Source organism: Triturus cristatus, chromosome 1_1 (assembly GCF_964204655.1).
Source record: "Triturus cristatus chromosome 1_1, aTriCri1.1, whole genome shotgun sequence".
NCBI classification, from domain to species: Eukaryota; Metazoa; Chordata; class Amphibia; order Caudata; family Salamandridae; genus Triturus; species Triturus cristatus.
The window spans coordinates 321,070,170-321,086,259 of NC_140579.1; positions in this window are offsets into that span (position 1 = coordinate 321,070,170).

Genomic DNA, 16,090 nt, shown 5'->3' on the forward strand with positions numbered 1-16,090 from the left:
GTCACAAGACACAATCCCTGATTGCTTAAAAGCAGCTCAAGTATCCCCTATACTAAAAAAACCTAACGCTGATAGGACAGACCTCAATAATTTCCGACCTATCTCCAACATACCCACCCTTGCGAAACTCCTTGAAAAATGCGTTCAGTCCCAACTCTGTGCTCACATTGAGAACTACCAGCTGTTGAACCAACATCAATCCGGCTTTCGGACGGGGCACAGCACTGAATCGGCCCTCATTCATGTTATGGATGACATTCTAAAGATTCTCGATCAAAACGAATCCTGCCTCCTGATCCTCCTTGACCTTTCCTCTGCTTTTGACATGGTCAATCATGACAACCTCTTAGCCATTCTGCAAAACAGGATGGGTTTTGGTGATCAGGTGCTACAGTGGTCCTCGTCCTTCCTCCATCACAGATCGCAAAGAGTCAAGGCAAATCACTCTCTCTCCAAGCCTTCGCCTGTTCTCATGGGGGTCCCCCAAGGATCTGCTTTATCTCCTATCCTCTTCAACCTTTTCTTGGAACCATCAGCTAATGCTCTTAACTCCATGGATATTCATTTCCACATGTATGCCGACGACACCCAACTCTACTTGAAAATCTCATCCCCGGAAAACCTCAGATCACTCAACACCATCCTAACGTATACTCAAAACTGGTTAACTGAGAACCATCTCATGCTCAACACCTCAAAAACAGAATTCTTGGAGGAGCCTAGCGTGCAACCAAGATGGCCGCGCATCCTCTCACGTCTATCCTGAATAAATCCTGATTCTATCGACGGGCTTCTATAGGCGAACATAAGCGGAGGTGATACCCGTTGTCCAAATTTAAATCGGACTTCAGGAACTGGGATAGCATTGGCTTCAAGTTGGCGGCCTACTCCTGGCCTTGCCCCAGACTCGAGTTGGCGTGGTGCCCGGGCAGAAAGTAAACAACAACGGCATGCAGGACCTGGGCTGGTGTGTACCCCGCACTTTCACTTTCGGTTTCGGGTCTCCTCGCTGAAACTGGCTGAGAGACCCGGGCTGGTCAACGACACGTCGATAGTGGGAAGATTGGGAATCCAGACTTGATCTCGGACACTAGCCTGGCCTACGCTGCGTGATCGCCGAGGCTCATCAGATCGGCTGTCTAGAGATTACTAATCATGCTGGTGGACGACAACCTTGGTGGCCCTCAGACAATGGCATCGAGATCGGACGGAGATAAACAAAAATCCAAGACGACTAGGCGGGGAGGTTATACCCAAGCAAATAACATGGACCACTATGCTCAGTCAAAAGGATCCCCTAGTGGACTGCATAAGTCACCGGAGAGACCCAAGGAGGGCCCGGGATCGTCCATAGAATTAACATTGCAAGATGTCATGGGTGCCATTGACGAGATGAAAGCTGCGGTTAGTCAGCAATTCGACACCTTGGCCCATAAATTGCACGCGGTTTTGATCGACGTTAATCTAGTTAGAGCGGACCTTTCAAAAACGAACGAAAAGGTCAAATCCTTGGATCTGAAAACGTCGAGCCTGACAACAGACGTGTCCGACTTGCAAACCGAGGTCCGTAATCAGCGGACATCCAATGATTTGTTTGTCCGTCGGCTGGAGGACTTTGAAAGTAGAGCTCGGCGGAATAATGTGCGCATAATAGGGGTGCCGGAGAAATCGGAGGTTCCTGTGGCCGACCTCTTCGTGGAAGATCTCGTGATCAACCATCTTGCACCCAAAGGGTTGAGTAAATTTTTTGCGGTCGAGCGGGCCCATAGAGTTCCAGGTGGTAAGCCGAAACCGGGCGCTCCCCCACGGCCTATCATTGCCAGAATTTTCAATTTCAGGGACAGGGATGCTATCCTGCAGGCCTCGAGGGTGAGTGGGCCGACGAAGTTTGAGAACACTAATATAAGTTTCTATCCGGACTTCACACAATCGGTCCAAAAGCAGAGACAGGGATTCATGGGTGTTAAACGGCGCCTGAGGGACATGGAGCTGAAATATGCGATGCTCTTTCCGGCCAGGTTGCGTGTCGAGTTTGAGGATCGGTCACATTTCTTCGACCGGCCGGAGGTGGTTGGAGATTGGCTTGATACTTTGCCCCGGCGACGCAGTCGAGAGGACCACACTGAGGAGAACGGAGGGGGCTTGACGGGGCAGGAGGTTCCCGGTGACTGAACATTGCGAAGACACTTCAATCCCTTGGTTCGATGTTTCTATTCAGTGCCTTATTCTTATATGCCCGGCGGTTGTGGGGTGCTTAGTGAGGCTCTTTCCTCCTCTGGGGTTTCTTTTCGTAGATTAGTCAATGGTAGGGTGACAGGCACACTGCAAGTTGGGGGGGCTACATGGGCTCACGCAGGGGTGCAGGGAGTGGGGAGTTGTAACGGGAATGTTGGTGGGGGGTTGGAGAATGTTTGAATGTTTTACAAGGCAACGTAACGCTATATGACTGGTGGTTGGGGTCGTGTTCTCTGGGGGGAAGGGGTTGTGCACGAGGCTGGGATGGGGGTAGGGGATTGAGAGTACTCTCATGGAATGTGAATGGCTTGGGGGACAGGATTAAACGAGGGGTAGTGCTGCAGTTTTTGAAACGGCTCTCGCCAGACATTGTCTTTCTGCAGGAAACGCATCTAATTGGGAATTCTTGCCATGCTATGAATAGGCGGGGATATCGTCTCGCTGCTCACTCCGGTTTCACTTCTGGCTTGAGGGGGGTGGGCATCTTGGTTAGAGCCTCTCTCCCGCTGGAGGTGGACGATATAATCCATGATGACAGAGGGCGGTATGCTGCACTCGTAGGACGGTGGGAGGACAGAACTGTCTCGCTGGTTTCTGTATATGTCCCACCGGGATTGCAGACTGTAACATTTGCTGACTTAGGGCGCATGGTCCTGGGACTCCCGGGGGGGGTTCTGGTGATGGGGGGCGATTTTAATTCTGTCGTATCCGGTAGAGCGGATCGTCACCCTCCCAGGGATCTCCCTGGGGCGCAGACCTGGTTGAGTGGGTTTATAGATGCCCTCGGACTTATAGACTGCTGGAGATTACTGCACCCGGGACAGGCGCAATACACTTTCCACTCAGGGGCTCATGGAAGTCTGTCGAGACTTGATTATGTCCTTATGCCGGCGGCCCAAGCTGTGATGGTTAGGGAAGTAAGACATCTGGCCCGGGGTATTTCTGACCACTCCCCACTACTGTTGCACATGGAGGTCACCCCCGGGGCTGAGGGGAGGGTGGCGCCGATTAACTCTTGGTACCTGCGTAATCCTAAAATCCGGGCGGAACTGGTTAAGTCTCTCGAACACTATTTTAATGAAAATGTGGGGTCAGTATCATCTGCTGTCTCGTTGTGGGAAGCCTTCAAAACGGTGATCCGTGGGCAAGCCCTTTCCCTAATTTCCCACACCAAGAAAAGCAAGATTGAGGAGGTGGTTCGCCTTGAGAATGAAATAGCTGATTTGGAAGGGGACCTGGAGCTGGGTGTTACGAATGATAAGTTGCACGTTCTCAGTCTCAAGCAGCTTGATTATAGAGCGATGGTCACCGATGCTGCCAAGGTGAGGAGTAGAGAGCAACAAGGGTGTTTATACGATGTGGGGGATAAGGCTGGAAAGTTGATTGCATGGTTGGACATGAAAGAGAGAGCGAGTCGAGTGGTACCGGTTATTGAGAGAACGGATGGCGCGCGTGTCACTGACCCTGTGGAAATTGTTGAATGTTTTGCGGATTATTTCCGCAAAGTATACTCTCCAGTCTCGGAGCGCTCTGAGGATGACTCTCATCTACTGCTGAGAGATATTGCGTTGCCGTCTTTGTCAGAGGAGGATAGGACACTGATGGACGCGACGCTGTCGTCTGATGAGATTGCTTTGGCCATTCGCTCGGTCGCTTCCGGCAAGGCCATGCGTCCTAATGGCCTTCCCATCGAACTGTATAAACTGCGTCCGGACAAGATGGCGTCTCATCTACGTGCAATGTTCCTTGAAGCACGATAAGTGGGCTCCCTCCCCTATGATCAGCGTCTTGCCACAATAGTCATTATTCACAAGGAGGGGAAGTCGCAGGATCGATGTATCTCTTATAGACCTATCTCACTGTTGAATGCGGAGCCCAAAATTCTAGCTAAGGTTTTAGCTAATCGTCTGATTAGGGTCATTGGCGACTTGATCCATCCGGATCAATCTGGTTTCATACCTCACCGTAACACGGCTCTGAACCTGAGGCGTCTCCATGGAGTGCTCGCCAGAGCGGCGCACATTCGTGAGCCGGACATTTTGGTGTCTCTGGATGCGACAATGGCGTTTGACACTCTCGAGTGGCCGTATCTTTGGACGGCACTCGCGAAATTTGGTTTTGGCCCCGGGTTTATCGGTTGGGTGAAGTTGTTATATGATGAACCATTGGCTCAGGTGGTTGTGAATGGCAGAGTGTCGACACCCTTTGTGTTGGGAAGAGGCACGCGGCAGGGTTGTCCGTTGTCGCCTCTTCTCTTCGCCCTTGCCTTGGAGCCTCTGGCTGCCTGGCTCCGATGGGAGCCCTCCTTGCGGGGCATTCGATGGATGCCTGAATTTGAGGACCGCATCTCTCTTTATGCGGATGACATTCTCCTGTACCTCACATCTCCCCGGCAGTCTTTACTTGTATTAGTCGATGTTCTAAACTCATTTGGTCGTAACTCCGGCTTGGTCATTAACCGGACTAAGTCATGCGTCTACGTTCTCTCGGGTGATGCTCCTCTCCTCCCGCGTGGCTGCCCTATCCAGATTTCGCCATCGGGGTTTAAATACTTGGGAATCTTCATAACATTAGACCCTGTGGCCCGTTATGAGCGGAACTTGCTCCCCCCACTTCAGCGACTAAAGGCCGACGTTTTGGGTTGGCGGCGGCTTCCGCTTTCACCGCTCGGACGTGCGGCGTTGTTTAAGATGATGTCACTACCACGATTCCAGTATGCACTACAAAACACGCTTGACGTTATACCGGCCCGCTATTTCCGTGCAGTGGAGAGTTTGCAGAGGCAATTGTTCTGGGACGGGCGATCGCGTATCGCTCTCACAAAATTGACACTCCCTTGGTATTATGGGGGTATTGCACTCCCCGATATTAAGCGATATTATTGGGCGTCCCAACTGGCGGCGGTGAATCACGGGCTGTACGGACCGGCCCTGAACCCGGCGTTTGCAATAGATAAAATGCTATTGCCTGGTGGGGATTACAATAGGGCACTCTATTCGAAGTCTCCCGGGGTGCAGTTGACAGGCCCAACAACGATAGCAGTCCGTGTGTGGCATGCTGCGAATGCTGCGATGGGATGGAAGGACCGCCTGACTCGAGCAACCCCGCTGTATGCTTCGGAAACGCTGGGCTGTTTGTGGAAAACAAAAGGATTTGAGAAATGGGATCTGATTGGCATATGTAAAGTGAGTGATTTTTGGGTGAAAGGGAAGTTTAAAACGTTTGACATGCTGAAAGTGGAATATAAGCTGACCGATAGGGAGTACTTCCGGTATGCTCAGGTCCGCCATGCATTGTGTTTGGTTTTTCCCGATGCTACTGTTATCCCGGAATATTCCCCATTGGAGGACAGGGTGCTAGATGGCTACGTGCCTGACAGCACAATCTCCTTGATTTATAAAAAGCTTATAAACGACCGGGCAGACCTGTTGACCCACCTGAGGGAGGTCTGGGTAGCTGACGGTTTGGTATTAGATGATGAGGACTGGGTATCGGCGGTGGCCTCCCCGAGGGAGGTGGCAATTCCGGCTCGCCTTCGGCTCGTACAATTGAAGATACTCCATAGAGTGTATGTCACTGGACCCCGCCTGATGCGCATGGGTCTTTCTGTGGATGGTCTGTGTAAGCGTGGCTGTGGTTTGCTGGGTACTTTCCTTCACGCTATATGGGAATGTCCTGAGGTGGCTCGCTTTTGGAGTCGGGTGCATGCGGTAATGGAAGAGGTCACACACGTTGCTCTGTTACCAGAAGCTAGAAGGTGTCTGCTGAACGTGTGGGAGCCAAATGACTATGATGTGGCACAGACGCAGTGGGCGACTTTGGGGACCATGGTGGCTAAACGCGACATCGCACAGTTATGGGGTTCTCAGAGGTCACCCACGATCTCGGTATAGAAGGAGAATATGGACTGGTGCATGTTTAGAGAAAAGACGGTGTATGTGGCGAGAGGCAAGCCCAGGAAATGGTCCAAGGTGTGGGGTCTGTGGAATTCTTATCGCGGAGACATCTGCGCCCCTCCTCTGGCGATAGTATTGGATGTTCCTTTGTTCTCCTAGCTGAACATTCCTAATGTGCTATGTGATGAGTATGTTACAGTTTTACTTTTTCTCCACTCCCGGGGCCCCCCCCCCTCCTCTGTCGCAGACTATTCCTGATTACTCTATGGAGGGGACTTTCCTACCCCGGGGAGCACGTACTGATACTTATAATTCTTATTGCCTTGTTTGTGTGAAATGTTTATAAGTTTTAAATTAAAAGCTGAAACGGTCTTTATACTGGTATTCGGATACAACTGCAGCCTTCACTTAGAGTGCGGACGGACTAACGGGGTCTTTTGATTGACATGTCTGTATAACGATGAACTAAATCTTCTCGTACTATTTAGCGGCTGGCCCAAGTGGTTGTAGGCCCAAGTCTGTAACTCTTTGAAGTCAAATAAAGGTTTCTTAATAAAAAAATAAAAAATAAAAAATAAAACAGAACTCTTGCTCGTCTTCCCTCAGAATTACACCCCCAATCTTGACCTCTGGCTGAGCCACCTTACTGTTTTCAAGTGCACTCCGCTCATCATAAACTCAGCCAAATCCCTAGGAGTCACCATGGACAAGAACCTGAATATGAAAAATCATATCAGCAATACATGTAAAGGAGCAAACCACTTGATAAGGACACTCAGAAACATCAAACCTTTCCTTCCACTTATGGATTTCAAGCAGGTGGTTCAAGCGCTTGTCCTACCGAGGCTAGATTACGGCAGTGCTACCCTCTGTGGCCTGCCCAAATACACCCTGGCTCCGCTAAAGGCGTCACTGAATGCTGCTGCCAGATTGGTTACAGGCACCAAATGCAAGGAGCGCATATCGCCAGTCCTAAAAACTCTAAATTGGCTCCCCTATGAAGCACGAATCCAGCTAAAAATTGCCACGATGACACACAAAGCTATCCACTTCAAGACGCCCAGGTACCAGGCACAAAAACTTGAATTATCGTGTGGTGTAAGAGCCTCTAGAAGCGCCACTACCTTACTCTTGAAACCACCTATCCTTAACAAAAAGAGAACCTGTCACAGAGCCTTCTCTGGCGCGGCTCCAAAGATATGGAACTCTCTTCCTCCAGAAATACGCAGAATCACCAGAACAACGGTGTTCAAACTGGAAGTCAAAAGATTCCTGATGAATAAACTGCTTCAGTAATTGGGCTAACCCCTTGGCCCGTTGACATTGTTCCTACTTCCATTGTTTCCACATTTACTACTATACTTTTTTAACATACTGTGTCCCTCTGTCGTTACACTGTACTTTGTTTAACATAACTTCCATGTGATTTTTCGTGCTCTCTATGATTAATTTGTGTTTTCACTTGTGGTTTGTACATTATTAGCCTTCCAGTTCTAGTTTGATTGTAAAGCGCTCTGATATCCCTTGGGATCTTGTTCGCGCTATATAAAACTTTATAAATAAATAAATAAAAATGCATAAAGTTAAAGCACATAATTGCAGGGTCTGGAATCAAACCGCTGGCGCTGAGATTTGTGAACTGTTCTGTGCATCAATCAGAAGACAGGGTACAAAAGCCATCTAAAAATCCAAACATAAATGTTGCCCAAACGCATGCTTGGAATACGTGCAGCGGCATGCTCAAAAGATAAGGTAAAAAGGTATCTAAAGATCCAAATACAAAATGCTGCCAAAAATGCGTGCGTTGGGAGAATATCTAAAGGACAAATAGTGTACAATGTGAGGAAAAATACTGGCACAGGAACATTTACAAAACAAATGTATGGGCTTCTAATGAAGCAAGCAGGAAGTGGGATAAGGGAGGGGGGTAGGCGGAGAGAGGCACGCAAGCTGGCAAATGGTGTGCACTTTCGCGGCCGCTTTGATGTTCTCAGTGGCCGCGCGGCTCACTGAGAACATCAAAGCGGCCGCGAAAGTGATCATGCAGGCTGGCAAATGGTGCACGCGCCCGGAGCACATGCACTGCAGTTGGAGGCCTGAAAAACCACTAGTCTCCACTTCCAAATCCCGCTTACTAAAACTCTCGCCAGTGTAGGGCTAAAGCACTGGCTCAGGTTAGACCTAAAAAGGAATGAAAGAGGGAAAGAATTGTAATTATATGATGTAATAGCTTTATGTGTTTTGGTCCACTGCATCTGCTGCACCATTCAAATCATGACCCTAATGCCTGTAAGGTAACTGCACTTGTGACTGCCTGTTTAGTAGTACAATATAGCAATATTTGGTGTTTAGAGGGGTTCCTAGAACTTTGGGCCCAGGTGTCACTGCACCTGCTGCGCCATTCGAATTAGGACATTGTTGTCTACAAGGTAACTGCACTTGTGGCTACCAGTTCAGTAATAAAATATAGCATAGCTCTTTTATAAACTTTACTTTTAACATGAATGTTTAAGACCACAATTAGAATTTGATTATAACGACCAAATAGATTAAGATGAAGGAAAAAAATAAATAATAATTCCGATAATGCCTACAAAGTGCAAAGTAAGGTACTGAGGCATGAATAGGAAATGCCACAAAAGTGGCCTGGCCTGCCTTTTCCCAGGGAAGAGATTATATTGAGACAGTGAATGAGGTTTAAATAGTGTGATCAGCCTTCGTAGAAGTATTGTCCACACAAAAGCGAATCAACACAGTAATTCAGACATTACAACTGATAAGAGCCCCCTTTGCATATATATTAAATACAAGAGATTTCACAAGCACAGTGCAAGAGTTGAGCAGGCGAAACCTAAAAAGGCATGAAAGGTCATTAAATAGTCGCCCATAGGAAAATTACCTTGCCGGCTGGCAAACCTTAAGGGGATCTGGGTAAAACCAGCAGCTCTTACCATAAGTGTACTTGTGAAAAACCTATGTCAGTAGGGCAGTGCTACTGATTGTGGCTTTGGGACCCAAGTCAGAAATGTTCCCTTTCCAGCTTTGCCATTCACAACCTGACATGAAAAATTCTAACATCCCCATGTACTGAAGAACTGCCAGGTACGTTAGACTTTACTTTGTAAAGAACACTGCCACTTTGGGGTTGAGTCTTCAGAACTATTTTTTGTTTAAAGTGATGTCACCAAGTCCGCATTGCCAGGGGTGCGCTACCATGAACTTTCCATTGAAGTATTGCTCCAGCCTTGGATGGGGAGCTGTGTTTACACAACATGCCCTATCAGCCAGTGGGCAGGAATAAAGGTGTCAGGCTGCCACAGCTAGGCCAGCAAAATTGGTGCCTCCGCCACCTTAGCCACTTGGTGGCCAACTTGCCAAACCAGGAATTAGACCAGTAATCTCAAACTACAAAATGATGATGAGTGTTGACAAGATGAAGGAGCCTGCTTCTTGGCCTACATAGTCCAATATTCATATGTGTGGCACTGGGAGTACAAGAAATGCTTGTTACACCAGTGGTAATCTGAACAGAGAAGCACTTTCGAAAGAAAATTGATATTCTGAAATCATCATTTACAAGTAAAGCAACCATTTTTGATACCAGTTTAAGTCCGGAAAGAGCACACAAAAAAAATGTAACTAATCATAAAGTGAATCGACCAAAGCGAAATGTTGAGCTTTCTGATAAAGTATGAAACTTGGTGGCATTTTTGGCAATACGTGCCTACCTCAGGAACTCCAATATGATGTCTGTCTTATGGCGATTAAGTTCTTACCATCTTTATGAATGCAGCTGTAGATTCATCTTTACATTACACCCCCCGTCCATATAATTCCTATAAGCACATACCCTCTGATTAGACGGATAATGTCCCCAGGCTGGATCAGGGTGCCAATCTCATCCCACACGGAAATGGTAACACTGCCCGTCTTATCAGCAATCTTGCAAGATCTAACTTCATGGCCATCTTTGGTTTTGGTAACCATGCCTGGAAAATGATTAAAAGGAAAAACAAATGGGTGCAAATACATAAATACATTCACTTTTACCGAATCACCGCTTCCAGGTGAGTAATTCAAAATCAGCATTTAGGTCAGCTGATTCTAGGGTCACCAAAAGGCTTCATGAGGACACTACTTTTCCTTTCTGGACGTTGCTTTTAAAAGTTATTGTTTGAGTGAGTGTTCAATCGGTCCCTTTAAACAGGACCAACAGAACCCTTCACAAAGTAGGTTCTTGCTTAGTGAAAGCCCAGGCCTGTCTAAGTAGTTTCCAGGTTACATCTGTCATCTATAATGTTACTTACCAGTTGCCTCATGCCACCAAAAACTCCATGTACCAGTCCGCTGCTTTATTTTCTTCAAATCCTTATTTTCAGAAGTCCTAGTCAAATTGATTGTTGATGTAAATCTGGACTACAGCTCCCAGAATGCTATCCGTTAAGAGGAAGCACAGACCTGGTGAACAGTGTCCAATTAGCATTTTGTCATCTGATAATGAGCATTTCTGAGAACAGTTACTTTTCATTGTAAAATAAATCAGAGTATTAATTGGCCACTCATATCGGACACCCAAAGATTGAGGCTGGTTAACATTCCAAAGGGAGGTGAAAATGCTCAGATTTAGGGTTATTCTATGTGGTCGGTGAATTTTTGGTTTTATCTTTGTAAGTGAAACTCAAACTTTGTTTCGGGCCAGGTCAGGGATCATTGAGTTACAGTTAAGGAAGAGGACAGAGCTATCTTGCAAGAGAGTATATGGTGTCAGTAACAGGCCTAGGGGGCTTCTAGATAAAAAATCTCCCCAATTCAATCAAATCCGGTACTATCAGTATGCTCGTAAAGCTCAACAGCTTAGAGAACAGTGGAATTCTCTGAACCTTGTGACCCACCGGTCACGAAGATGTGAGCAGTAAGTGCTTTAACCCACTGATGTTTTGTTTAAATGGTCTTGGTGCTAAGATTCAACACTTGAAACTCTGGAGGAAAACACAAATACATACATACATACACACACATAGATAAGCATACCCACTTGTGCTACGTGAATGGGCATGGCGTTTTAAATTGGAACACAGGAGTGACGCCAGTCCCCGTGCCCTTCGTCCAGTGAAGTCATGAGAACTATAATTTAGGACTATTGTCTTGGCTCAGCCAGACGCTCGAGTGCAGGGAGTCGTCCAGCACCCCTATCTGCAATGAGTGGAAATACATTACTAAGAAGACCGTATAAAACTTGCGCTATGAGCTACGGGGGAGGGAGTAGCAGATTACACACAGGAAGTGCATGCTTGAAATGAAACCTTCAGCATCACAGCGTGGGTGTGAGAATTTTAAGAATGAGCAAGACGCAGCACCCGGGAAGAGAGCAGGAGGGGAAAGTGAAAGGAGCAGTGTAATGTTGTGCACTTACGTGGCTGGGCGCTAGGACCCCCTCGGCTGAGGAGGCCGGTTGGAGGTGGGATAAGGGAGGAGGCGGAGTCATGCCCGGGAGAGTGAAACAGAAAAGTGAAGGGACCTGTTGAATAAAGTAAGGTCTGAGAATCCTGGCCCTGCGCCCGTGTCCTTTGTGCTCAAAGACACTACAGCTGGCGACGAGGATGGGATCACGACCCATGCGTTGTGGGTGCGTGCCCTGTGAGCTCGTGGATGGTACGAGCATGGGGAGCGCTGTGTAAGGAGTCCCGTGGTGTGGTTCGGAGGACTGCCCCGATCACGCTCGTCTTGGCGCGTTACGATCCGACACCCCGGTCGTGTCTGTGAGGCCGAAGAAACGAGGGTAGTGGAGAGCCCCCCCCGACGTGGGAAGTGATGTAGGCGAAGTACAGGACACTTGTGAGCCCCCCCTTGATGTTGGAGCAGCGTGGAGGTCCCACGCGTGCCGCATGCAGAAGCGATCTGGGTGCCCACCCCAGTCGCGTGTTGTCAAGCCCTGGTACCTGCTGGTGAGTGCCTTCCTTCGTGTTCGGTTACCGAGTGTGGTCCGGTTGCTGGAGGAGCTGCTGCCAGTGTATGAAAGGCCAAATCCCGTGGGGCGTGAGAGTTCGTGACGGCCATTTTGAGGTCAGGCGCCTGCACCAATCCCCTGCGAGGATGCTCCGGTGGCCATTTTGAAGTCAGGCGAAGGTTGGAATTTGGCAACAAGCATTGGTTCAGGCAACCACAAACCTTGAAAGTCATCAAGCATTGATAAATACAACTATAAAAGCCTCAAAGTCATCAAGCATTGGTGAATGCAACTGAATGGTGGAAAATGCATCAAGCATTGGCAAAATCAACCAAAGAAGCGCACCAGGTCATCAAGCACTGGTACATGTAACTGAATGGCCTGAGAGTCATCAAGCATTGGTAAAGTCAAATGAGAAAGCCTCAGAGTCGGTAAAGAGTGGCCAGCGCAACTGTACACCTGAGTGGTATTCACGCACTGACACAGTCAACGGACCTCGAGTAAAATCTCGTCAAGAACTTAATAATCTGAACTAAAGGCCTGGGTCCTCACCATGTCTACTTCACCGACTGGCCGAGCAGGGTCAACGTCAGCCAATGCTGGACAGATGGGGATACTCGGAGTGTCTTTTCTGCGCCCACCCAAACCGCTTGTCCTTGAAACAGGAGGAGGTATGGGTCTTCGGCTGAAGGAGTGGCTTGAGGATTTTGAAGATTTTATGAAAGGGTCGCAGGTGACAGACGCCGGTCAACAGCTAATAGCACTACGCAATCTAATAGGCAAAGACGTCAGGCAAATCATAAAGGAACTACCCACAGCCGACGCGGCGTCTTACACGGATGTGTGTGTAGCCCTCAACAGAAAATTTTTGCACAAAAAGAACATTGACTATGAGAGATACACGTTCAATTTAGCGGCCCAAGAAAAAGACGAGCCCATGTGCGCCTTCATCACTCGCCTCAGACGTCTGGCACGCTATTGCGAGTTTGACTCCTTCTCGACCGAGGATGCCCTTTGTCTGAGGGTCATTGAAGGGTGTCAGTCTGAATTTTTAAGACGGAAACTGTTGAAGAAGAGCTATTCGCTGGACGAAATTGAAGAGATGACGCGGGTGCATGATCAAGCTGAAGAGCATGCAAAGAAAATGGAAGCTGGGAGAAGTGAGAAGCGCAAGCAAGCCTTCAGACTTCAATCTCACAACATATGCAGATACTCTCCAGCGAAACAAAGGTCTTCAAGGGCCAAGAGGCAACAACAGTCAGTACATCGGCGACGTCGTAGTTCAAGTCGAACCAACAAAAGGAGGGAACGGCATCTCAAATGCTATCGGTGTGGCTATGATTTTCCTCACACGGATGGATGCCCCGCCATGGGTCAGTCATGCCGGAAGTGTGGAGGGGAGAACCATTTTGAAAACATCTGCGGAAATTACAGGAAGAGCAAACAGAAAGATCAGGAAAGGTCATCTCGATCCACGAGCATGCGTCATCAGGTCAAAGCAGTACGTGATCGCAGAGATTCGTCAACAGGGTCCTCCCGCTCTAGCCGTCAGTCTCACCGAGGCTATCGATCTCGACGCATGTCCTCCCCAGAATCAAGGTCACTGTCTTCCATCTCGCAGGACAGTGATGAATACGTGTGTATGGTCGCTGACCACAACCGATTGAAGAAATATCGTAGGCTCAACATCCAAATTGGCACGCACTGGACCAAATTCGTGATGGACAGCGGAGCCTCTCTCAACTATATGCCAATGGCGGAATATCAAAGGATGAAGTCACCTCCGCCATTAAGCCCGGCTCACGTGAGAGTTTACACGTGGATGTCCAAGAAGCCCCTCCCTTGCTTGGGAAAGTTCTCAACACACCTCACGTACCAAGATCGCACCATCCCTGCCTACATCCATGTCATTAAAGGGCCAGAGGCTGACTGCCTTTTGAGTCTTCCGACTGCTGAGCGGTTAAAATTAGTGGACATCTTGTACAAGGTGGATGACGAACTCGATGTGGCTCAAAGATGTCCAAAGTTATTTGCTGGCCTGGGAAAGATGGCTCGACCGCCAGCAGTTCCAATGGAAGCCATCGTAGATGCCACTCGTGAAGATAGTGTTTTGCAAGACGTGATGTGTTGCATACAAAACAATGACTGGAGACACTTAGATGTCGACACTTCAAACAGCGTAGTTGACAGACATGAACTTGCCGCGTTCAAGCACGTGAAGGAGAAACTGTCAGTAGCCACGAATGGCCTGATTTTACGAGCCAATCGGATAGTCATCCCGAAGCATTTACGGCAAGGCATTATTAATCTGGCACATGAAGGCCACAGAGGCATTGTGGCCACCAAGAGAGCCCTGAGGGAGCGGGTATGGTTTCCAATGCTGGATCAAATGGTAGAGCTCACCCTAAAGGACTGTCCCCAATGTCAACTGGTCGGTCGACCTGATCCTTCCGCGCCACTGCAAATGTCACCGTTGCCGGAAGGTGTGTGGCAGCAGATTGCTGTAGACTTCTCTGGACCCTTTAAATCTGGACAATATCTCTTGGTCATCATGGATGAGTATTCACGCTTTCCGATAGCCCAACTCATTGCGTCAACCAAAGTGTCCTACACAATACCTGTCTTAGATGAAGTGTTCGCCGCCTGGGGCATTCCTGAAATAGTGAAAACGAATCATGGGCCTCCGTTCAATAGTCAAGACTTTGCAGACTTTGCCAAGCATCTCAATTTTAAGCATCGCAAAATTACACCGCTGTGGCCACAGGCCAACGGAATGGTTGAGAGATTCATGTCTACCTTAAAGAAAGCAGTTCAACAAGCTGAAGTGTCACGACACGACACTCAAATGGTTCTAAATGAAGTTCTGCGAGCGTACAGAAACATGCCTCATTCTATCACGAGTAAGTGCCCTGCGACTGTAATGCTGGGCCGTCCAGTGCGCACCAGAATACCCATGGCTGACTGGAATGAGAGAACAGTATCCCATGATTCTGATTCAGATGACATAACCGTCACTGACCAACTCAAGAAAGAGGAAATGAAGACGTATGCCGATCATAGCGGAAAAGCTGCACCGTCCTCGATTCACGAAGGCGACTTAGTACTAGTAAAACAAGAACAACCAAAGAAAACTGATTGTTATTATCGTAAAGTTCCAGTAGCAGTCACTCGACAAAAGGGAACCATGATTACTGCTGAATCTGATGAGAAAAGAATTACCTGAGATGTGGCGCAGTTCCAGAAGTGCAGTCCTAAAGTTAAAGAGGTACTCAAGGGTCCTGTCCCTGGAGAGACTAGGTCTAGTGCCACGGAAACCCGTGACCAGCAGTCAAGAGTGACCCCTGATGAAGGAGAACCTGACCGTCCCGACATCCATATCCGGCCCCATCGAACTATTACGAAACCGAGTCGTCTGATTGAGGAACTGTAACAACGTGATAAGTTGTTTTGGGTTATTTAGTAGAGAGTTGAACTAACTCATTTGTCAAGAAAGGGGGAGATGTAATGTTGTGCACTTACGTGACTGGGCGCTAGGACCCCCTCGGCTGAGGAGGCTGGTTGGAGGTGGGATAAGGGAGGAGGCGGAGTCATTCCCGGGAGCGGGAGAGTGAAACAGAAACGTGAAGGGACCAGTTGAATAATGTAAGGTCTGAGAATCCTGGCCCTGCGTCCGTGTCCTTTGTGCTCAAAGACACTACAAGCAGGAAGGTGAACAGTGAACACGTGTTAAGGACAGCGTGGTGTATTGCAGCATACGGGGCGACTCACCAGCATCCATGAACACTGTGGCAGTGCGAGACTACCACAGGAAACCCACTGCCTACTGCGGAGCAGTCGGCAACCAGAATCTACGCTACCTCAGCCAGTATACAGAAAGTAGTCATTGCCAGGCCATACTTTAACCTTGACAGAACACACTTATGTTCCGTCAGGAATCAATAAGCCTTCGTACAATATTCTTCAGTAGTCATTATCCAAAAACGAAACCAGTTGAGTTCAGTGTCTGCCCACG